Source organism: Aplysia californica, unplaced genomic scaffold, assembly GCF_000002075.1.
Source record: "Aplysia californica isolate F4 #8 unplaced genomic scaffold, AplCal3.0 scaffold00004, whole genome shotgun sequence".
Lineage (NCBI taxonomy): Eukaryota > Metazoa > Mollusca > Gastropoda > Aplysiida > Aplysiidae > Aplysia > Aplysia californica.
Window position 1 is genome coordinate 1,840,417 of NW_004797274.1, and position 10,286 is coordinate 1,850,702.

A 10,286-nucleotide genomic window follows, 5' to 3' on the forward strand; every position below is an offset into this window, starting at 1 on the left:
GAATAGAAGTCGATATATTGCGAATAAAGGAGGTTGGATGGGTGGGTGGGGGGAGTGTTGCCTTGTTTCAGAGGTAAAATCAGCGAGAAAATGTCCACCAAAGATTGGTGACCCCCGAAACTTGAATTTCCAGGGACACTGCAAATTTGCAATTTTTGTGCCTTTAATCAACTTTTTTTCCCGTAAAATCCATGATGTCTTTTTAAATGGACATACGGTGTGTTGAGACAAAAAAAAAAAGAAAAATTAATAAAACTGCCCAACGAGCGGGAAAATACCCGTTCCTTTGACTTCATTATTTTGACGAGCGCCTGGCGTTACCACAATACCTCACAAATGTAGTTCACAGAAATCTATATAATTCACATCATCGTTTTTTTTCTTCTCAGTAACGACGTCTTACCCGTTCTTTCCCCTTTCTGCACTCTCCATTTCTCTCTCCTTGTCCGTTTACGGGTAAGGTCACGTTTATCGCTATGCAAACAAGTATGTTTTCTTGCGCTAGTTCATCGCCTTTCCTTTCAGGCCACATGCATGTCTTTTCTGAACTAAGAACTTAAGAACTTTTTAGGTGGGCTTTTTGTTGGGTTTTTATAAGAGGTAGGGAAGACGGTGGCAAGGCGGACATCGGTTGGATGAAGGGAGAGGGGGACTTCTTGTTTATAATTGGTAGTTCACAGTATAGTGTTTAACACAACGGTTCTCTGGTTTCCGGCCCCCTGTATTTAATCTCTTTCTAGGACAAGAAACCCTCTAAGGTTCCTGTCTCAACTAGTGATTGGGGTGGAACGACCGCTGACTGATTACCCCGGAGCTTGATTTTTGAGGCATAAACTTCCCGGCCACAGAACAACCCCCCCCCCCCCCCCCTCTCAATCGCTGATTACTCCACTGCTCAAGACGGTTCATTATTATGTCTTCCCGACCAACAGACACGGAGACGTCTGGGGGTTACAGACTGATTGGATGGAAAATAATATTATAAATACAAAAAAGTATTATCTATACATTTATTATGTTAAACCAATGTCTGTGGTTTAGCGGTTAGGTGCTACGCCGTAGCACGCAGAAGACTTCAATTCGATTCATAGGTGGGGAGAAATTTTATCTAGTGTCTCCGTCTCCTTGTTGGGACGTTGTATCTCTTTCAGCCCAGGCTGTCTTTGAAAGACAGGGTTACAACCTGCCTCCTGAGTGATCTAGAATGTGTCGATGGGGGCGTGAAACAAATACATTAAAATATAAAAATTTCTTTTATATTTGACAAGACCCACAGTCTACAGACTCACTAAAAGATTGCAGAAGGGGGTGGAGGATTTGGGGAGCTATACTCAGAAATAAAATTATGGCTGCACGAGGTACATCGTTATGACCTACACATACAAGAACTAACTTCAGAGAACTCGGGCACATTTGGAGACGATGTCAGTCAACGGACGAATGAAGCTAAGTCTGGTATCCAGACTGAAGAATAGATATTGGTCAAGTTTCAGGACTGAAGAATAAAGCTTGGTCCAGTTTCAGGACAGAAGAATAAAGCTTGTTCCAGTTTCATAAAGCTTGATCAAGTCTTAGGACGGACGAATAATGGTAGGTTCGGTCTCAGGGCGGAAGAATGAAGCTAAGTCCAGTCTCAGGACGAAAAAGAAAGACACTACAGCCAATACAAAAAAACAATGCGCTATGCTGCAACTAAAGTCAAACAACACAGTGTTAATCACCAAACCGACTAGCTAGTGTAAAACTCCGAAATACACCATATTAAAAAGTGGCGTATGACCGAGTCTTCCGTTGAGCAGTCTAAACGCTTCCTTGTTCTCAACGAGATTGTGTGTGTGTGTGTGTGTGTGTGTGTGTGTGTGTTTGTGTGTATGTGTGTATGCGTGTGTTTTATGTGTGTATGCGTGTGTTTTATGTGTGTGCGAGTGTGTGTGTGTGGGGGGGGGGGGGTATGTGTGTGTGTGTGTGTGTGTGTGTGTGTGTGTGTGTGTGTGTGTGTGTGTGTGTGTGTGTGTGTGTGTGTTTCCTTGAATTTAGCCTAATTATCTAAATGCGACATCTCGGGGGACTTAAAATGTTTATCTAACAAAAAACAAATATCAACACCAGTAGCAACAAAAACGTTGTATTCACATTGTGTCCACAGCCACTCTGAACGGATGGCATGACATTTACAGCACTTGTTGAATGAACATGTTTAAGGCAAATGAACAGGTGCCAAAGGAGCAGGTCTGTTTTCAGGAAAAGAGCAGAAGCGGAAAATACGAGCTTTGGTTTAACCTTTCTCTTTTCGGATGGGGATTTCAATCCCTTACACGAATGGATATGTTATGTTTTAATTATAGCGAGATTGCCCAATACTTAGCGCGGGTGGTTGGAGGGCGCCACTGGTATATCCTACTTGTTTACTTTCCGTCCAATGCTTTTGTCTGTTACTCGTACCTTTTCCCAGCAGTAAATGGCCATTATGGTGCCGATGTGTTTCTCTTTACTCCAACAAAACAAACCAAAACCAGTACTTACTTCTTTTTCTAAGAATACGATGTGACTTATCCCAAAAGTTTTATAGCGGAATATTGTTTCTGCTGTGTTGAGGTGAGATACGCTCATAATGCGAGTATTTTAGTCGCTGTTCGTAGATTTTTTCATGCATACGTACCCCATCTTAAATCTTACTCGTAAATAATTGTTTTCAATACCTCTCAGTTTAACATAATAGTTTCTCCATACGCTGTTAACTTTTACCTAAATGAAACTCTCTATGTGACACACCTATTGCCAACGTGAATGACTCACATAATTATTTAGGATAGTTAGTTTCAATAGGGGCCAGACCTCAGATATTGCAGCACATGGATTCTCGATACCAGGGATAAATCACCAAACGTCAGAGCGTCAGTGTACAAATACTAGCCCGATGATGTTAAATACACCTTGCAATTCAAAATCAAGAGTGGCTACCAACAGACAAGTGTGTGCACGAAATGGACACATTCCAACCAACAATGCAAACATGGGGATAATTTTAGGAAACCAGGCAAGACTTTTTAATCCCCGGAAAGTAGTAAATTAGTTCACATCTGCCTCAGTAACTTGGTGTGAATTTGAGGTGGAGGAGGGAGGGACTTACTTGTTTCTTTGATGATTTTTTTTTTTAATTTTAATTAGTAATGTCCCATCTGGCAACGGACAACATTTCTAAAACTAATTTGATATATTATTGTTCTTGTCCCATGTTTAGAGAGTTAGTCCAGATTTCTCCCCAACAGTGTATGCCCCAGAGTTACAATGTTTAATGTGAAAAAGAAAGATTGAATGGGAAAGGTGGATTTATTTAGTGTTTAGTACGGGGTTTTCCGGCGCTCGCAACTGCATACGGTCATATGAGTACGCGAAAGGGAAGGGTGGAAAGGATGTTACAAAATTATAATTTAAAATAACATCTCATGCGATTCTTTATGTGTTATGTCGTGTTAAGAGGAGAGGCACCTCCTGCACGTGTGCAGTGGGTAAATATTCATTTCCCATCACCCAGTTTGGGGTTGGATGGGGGGGGGGGCAGATAAGAGATTATAGTTAGACTCAGATAGAAGAACAAATAGAACGGACAACACCATACAGCCCATCAACTATAAATAACATTCAGCAGACAAGTTGGCATGGCCTATGCATTGAATACCAAGTTTTATTAACAGCCATTCAAAGAGTACCATGTTACTATAATGCTGTCAGAGTCGGTGCAGTGAGTACCAGGTTACTATAATGCTAGCATGCTGCCACGGGCTATTCAATGAGTAGCAGGTTTCTGCAATGCTCGCATAGCCAATGCAGTACTATGTTACTCTGATAAGGGTAAAGTTACTTAGGGTCTGTACTGATATTTTAAAATAAATTGATGAAAAAAAGGTATGTCTTCTTACTCTTTTGGACCTTTCGGCTGCCTTCGATACCATTGATCATGACATTTTACTCGAGAGATTAAATACTACTTTTGGCATAAAGGGTACTGTCCTACGATGGTTTGAGTCATATTTTAAGGATCGAACACAAGCAGTTGTGGTTGGAAGCACGTGTTCTAATAATGTTTTGCTTAGATGTGGTGTTTCTCAGGGGTCTGTTCTTGGACCTGTCTTGTTTACAATGTATACACAACCTATTGCTGATATTTTAAGACAATATGGCATGAATTGTCATCTTTATACTGATGACACTCAAATTTATAATTCTATTGATTTCGATCACATACCACTTTTAGTCGACTCTACTGAACAATGTACTAGAGATTTAAAAACATGGATGACCAGCAATAAATTGAAACTAAATGATGACAAGACGGAAATAATGTTGAGTGGAAATACAAAAGCCATTAAAAATCTCCCAGAGCTACAAATTGATATTAATAACCATACCATTCGTTCAACAAGAAGTCTTTAAAATCTAGGGGTTCAGTTGGATTATAATATGTCTATGTCCTCCCAAGTTAGTGAGCTCAGCAAAAGTATTTACTTTCAGCTTAAGAAAATTGACAGTGTAAGAAATTATTTAACTAAAGCAGCAGCCAAGACACTTGTAACAACACTCATTTTATCAAAGTTAGATTACTGTAATGTTATTTTGTCCGGTTTGACATCCGTAAAACTATCAAAGTTACAAGTACTCCAAAATCAAGCAGCAAAATTGATAATGAAACAAAAGAAATCAGCGCACAAAACACCAATTCTGAAAGAACTACACTGGCTGCCAATATAAGAAAGGATCAAATACAAAACTGCCGTTCTCTGTTTTAAATGTATAAATGATAGTGCACCTTTTTCTCTTAAAACATTCCTGGAATTATATCATCCACCTAGAGCCCTTAGATCAGCCTCTGATAATCTAATTCTTAAAACTCCAAAACAAAATTACAAAACATACGACGAGCGTTCCTTTTTGTTCTTTGGTCCCCAGGTATGGAACGAACTCCCATATAAAATAAGATCTGCCCCAACAATTTCCATTTTCAAAAATCAGCTGAAGCATTTTTTATTCACAAAAGCATACCTGTCATAATGATGTACTGTGATATATATGCATGTGTATGCTAGACTGTGAGACTGAAGAAATAGTGAGTGAGAATGAGAGAGACAAAAAGAGAGAGATAGAGAGAGAAAAGAGAGAGAAAAGAGAGAGAGATATATATAGAGAGAGAGGGAGAGAGAAAGAGAGAGAGGGAGAGAGAGAGAGAGAGAGAGAGAAGAGAGAGAGAGAGAGAGAGAGAGAAAGAGAGAGAGAGACAGACAGACAGACAGACAGACAGACAGACAGACAGACAGACAGACAGACAGAGAGAGAGAGAGAGAGAGAGAGAGAGAACGGAAATGTTTTTCTATCTGTATAGAATTAATGTTTTAATGAATGTTTCTAGTTACTCACGTTTCAACTTTATTTTGACCGTTCGTAAATTTTTATTGCATTGTATATTTTTAGTGAACACATTTTCAACCTCACTGCGAGACTGTTTTTCTCGTATAAAATTTTACACATATGCATTTATATTATATGTATAATACTTTGTTTTACGTACACACTTGTCGATTAATTTTTAAGATGTGATGTCTTTTTCTTTGTAATGCGCATTGAGCATCTTTTAGGAAATGGAAATGGAAATGGAGTAGTCACCGATCCAGTTGGAAGATAAGAGATATTTTTACAAACACATTCGCTGTTCTGAGATGACGGCAAACTGGCCAGACACAATTTGTTGTCCAAAGATAAAAGGCTTTGAGTATGTGTTTGTCAAGACGGCCAGAATTATATGGTTAATACTTTGTTTTAGGGAACGTTTGCCTGATAGAAAGTTCGGGGTGGTCTGTTTTAATCCGCCTGACAACAGCCATCTCCATAGGAATTCTACGCCTCTATTCCGTTACAAATAGGCGGTGTAAGAAAAGAGGATGATTGCTTTAATTATATATCTTTATATTAATATTACTCTACCTTATAATTACAAAGTTGTATCTGACATTCTTAGCTGTTTTGAATTATCAAAACCATGAGGTTAGAGGCCAAATGTTATATCTGCTCTATCAAAATAGCAAGCTTATTCTGAGTCATTTTCAAGATATTCAAAGAATTGCATTTGGAATAGCTTGAAATAATATTATTGTCATTATTGTGAAACTCAGTTGTTGTTGTTTTCAGTCAAATTTTTCAAACTAGCTACTGGGAGCACAGAACTTTGTATGTAATTCTAGGGTAGCGACAAGATGACAATTTAACTGTATTTTGGGTGATGGATGATAGAGAGGAAGATGACAGACGGATGGTGTAATTGCAAACTTCAGGCGTACAAGCTTGCTCTAGCAGATTTCTGTTTTACAGTTGGACTCAGGTCCGACAGATTTCCTGTCTACGCTGACCAGACTAGCCATAACAATAACAATAATAATAATGAACAATAATATTAATAATAATGTTATAATAATAGTGATAATAATAATAACAATAACAACAATAATAATAATAATAATAATAATAATAATAATAATAATAATAATAATAATAATAATAATAATAATAATAATAATAACAATAATAATGAAGATGATGATGATTATAATAATAAGTAGTTCTATAATAATAACAACAATAATAGTAATAATGATAATGTTGTATTCTTATAGCACATATCCACCATCTACAGCACGCTCTGTGCGCTTTATAAACAATAAGTGCGAAATGTACATTTAAAGCTCATTTGCAACACTATATAGTCAGTTAAGAGGTGAGACCTCCGAACGTAACGTCCATCTCGGATAAGACCTAGATCTAGACAAATGCAAATATATAAAACTATATATATATATAATATTTATAATGGAGCTAAACCCGTTTTTTGGGGTCAGTAAAAACTTTTTACACAGATGCCCTTAAAATCTACAAAAATATGATTCAGACAAGAATTGCCTCAAAGGGTTACGTGGGCATATTTTCAAAGTTTGGAAACTACCTTTTGATTTTTCAGGTTTAATGGGTTTTTCCTGTAAATCGAAGCTCTCGGATGTTTTCACTCTACCTTTAGCCATTTCATATTTTACTGGGGACTACTTCTGTTTCGGTCTCAAGCTTTGTTGTACGTGTGAGTAGTTCGCAAGAACAGAAGTGCGGTTTCTGCTTTGTCGTGTGTGTGCCACAGATTTGTACTTTTTTGCAGTAGTTAGCAAGAACAGAAGTGCCGTTCGTGTTTGTCGTGTGTGTATGCCACATAGTTCTATTTCAGCTGCTTCTATTGGCCCATGGAATATTAGTTAATAAACTTAATAATGTAATAAGATGCCCCTTAAACATAGAGTTTGTTTAACCCCACAAAACAGAGGTGAAAGCGAGAGGAAACGGAGAAAGGCGACTGCCAAACAGAATTTACGTTCTAATAGTCAGAATCTAGAGGAAGACCTTGAGCGTCCTTGGCCAAGAAAGAATGGCCCAACGTTGGCCATAGCGTGCAACCCACAGTCGTTTAGTGAAACTGAAGTTGACCAAAGATTACGGACACATGACTGTGGTGAATTCAGTGTTGTCTGTGATCATTGCAATGCCATGAGATGGAGAGAAGAGAGAAATACATTCTGCTGCCAAAATGGAAAGGTTAGTATACCTCTACTTCCCCACCTCCTCGGGAATTAATAAAGTATTACGATGTCGCACAGAGCAGCAGCTCTTTCTTACCACACTGTAGGTCATACAATAATGCTCTCGCCCTTGCTTCCATTGGGTGCAGTGAACAAGCTGAAAAGGGTTTCAATCCAACCTTCAAAATCCTGGGCAAGCCGTATCACCGATTAGGAAATCTTCTTCCCTCTGCTGGAACTGAACCAAAGTTGCACAGATTTTTTTCATGACTCTGACAGAGCTTCAGGATAGGCTGAGACTGTCACATATTTTACGGCCAGACATTTTGAATGAACTTCAAGCTGAGAGAGAAGGTGAGTCAAGAGTACCCAAAGCTTAGTGAAGAACAAAGAGTCGTGTATGATGCTGTGATAGAGTCAGTAATACAGAAGCAAGGCAAGATATTTGCCCTGGAGGCAAGTGGAGGGACAGGTGAAAACCCACACTATAAACCTGATTCTTGCGGCTGTACGTTCCTTTAAGAAGATCGCCCTTGATACAGCTCTGTCAGGCATTGCAGCAACTTTGCTCTCAAATGGCAGAACATTACACAGCAGATGCAAAATACCCCTGAGTGTGAACGAACAGTCCATGTGCAGTGTGAGTCTCCAAGATGCCAATGGCACTTTATTACGCCAAACAGAGCTGCTCATCATTGATGAAGTATCGATGGGCCACAAACACATCTTTGAAGCTATAGACCGAACACTTCAAGACATAGGTAGGAATAACATTCTGTTCGGTGGGCTAAATGTGCTGATGTCAGGTGACTGGCGCCAAGTACTACCAGTAGCTCACCATGGCTCACAGATAGTCAATGCAACGCTGAAAACATCATATCTGTGGGAGCATGTTAATGTGCTCAGACTGACAAGAAACAGGAGGGTTTCGCTTACAGGTGAGACTGCTGATTTCTCCAACTATCTACTGAACATTGGTGATGGCAAGCACGATATATACAAGCAAATCGGGGAGTTTGCGATAAAACTGCCAGATGACATCACAGTAAAGAGAGAACGAGAGTTGATAAATTTTGTCTTCGGTAATTTGCAGTCTAACACAAATCATGACTGGCTGGCTCCCCGCTGCATCATCTGTCCCACCAACACAGAAGTAGACAGAATCAAAAACCTGATCATGCAGTCCTTTCCCGGAGAAGTGAACGAATTTATCAATTCTCTATGTCCGTCAGGTATGCCACCCCACAAACTGACATTGCAGAAAGACAGCATTGTCATGTTGCTGAGAAATCTGGATCCCACAAACGGCCACTGCAACGGGACTCGATATGTGGTTCAAAACCTTCATCAACATGTAATTGATGCTCTCGTTGCTTGCGGTCCACATGCAAGAAAGAGACTTTTCATCCCAAGAATTCCTCTCATGCCTTCAGACAACGTATTTCCTTTCCATATGCGACGGAAACAATTTCGGTTAGACCTGCTTTTGCAATGACTGCCAACAAATCCTAGGGACAGACTTTGAAAAGAATAGGGGTTTCTTTACAGGGCGATTTTTTTCACATGGACAATTATATATCGCAAAGAGTCGTGTTGGGTCCAGGGAATCCAGTAGGATATATGCAAACAGACCTGCTGCCCAGGACAGGATATATGCAAACAGACCTGCTGCCCAGGACGGAGTTCCAGATGGCGCATATACCAGCAATGTTGTCTACACAGAGGTCCTACGGCAATGAATCAGGTGCCCGTACAAACATTAATTTTATCTTGGGCTTTCCTATTACTATATCACCGTTCGTAGAACGGGTCAGTGTCTAGTATATATAATTCAAGGACAAAACGTCGAGCGACCCTGGGCATTGGGCACGCAATCTCACAATTAGGATTCCGGTAACCACCAAGATTAGCCAAACGAGTGCAAAAAATGACGTGAACTGTGTAAGGGTATGATTAAACAAGCTACGTTACGTATAGTGTGCATTGATTTATTTATATCACATGGATATATATTTGTTTTATATTGTTGTTGTTGTTGTTTGTTGTTTTTGTGTTGTTGCTTTTTAAATTTTTAGCGCCAGGTAGGTAGGCTACTGTGAGGGTAAAACTTAGAACAATAACTATTTTGTTTATTTTCCAAGATTATCTTAATGTACAGACATTCGACCTTAATCTAGAATGCGAATATGTAACAGTGTGCACATGCAAATGCGTATGAGTGTATGTGTGTTTGTGTTTGTTTTTGTGTTCGTTCGTGCCTATGGGTGTGGGGAGGTGTGTGTGTGTGTAAGTGTGTGCGTGCGTGTGTGTGTGTGTGTGTGTGTGTGTGTGTGTGTGTGTGTGTGTGTGTGTGTGATGTTGTTTTAGTTGTTGTTGGAGAGATTGACAGAGGAGAAAGAGAGATAGATAGATAGAGAGTGAGAAAAACAGAGAGAGAGAGACAGACAGACAGACAGACAAACAGACAGACAGAGACAGGGGCAGAGTCTGCTTGTCAGAGGCAGGCAGACAGAGAGAAGGAAATAGGGGAGAAAGATAGTGTGGGTGTGCAAGTGTAAAATCGATTAAAACAAGCAAATTCCCAAGAAACCCAAGAGGCAAGAGGTCCCATCTACCTGTGCCCATACTCCTGACCCTTGACAGTTCATCAGAACTTTAACATCCTCTTGACTTCTTTTG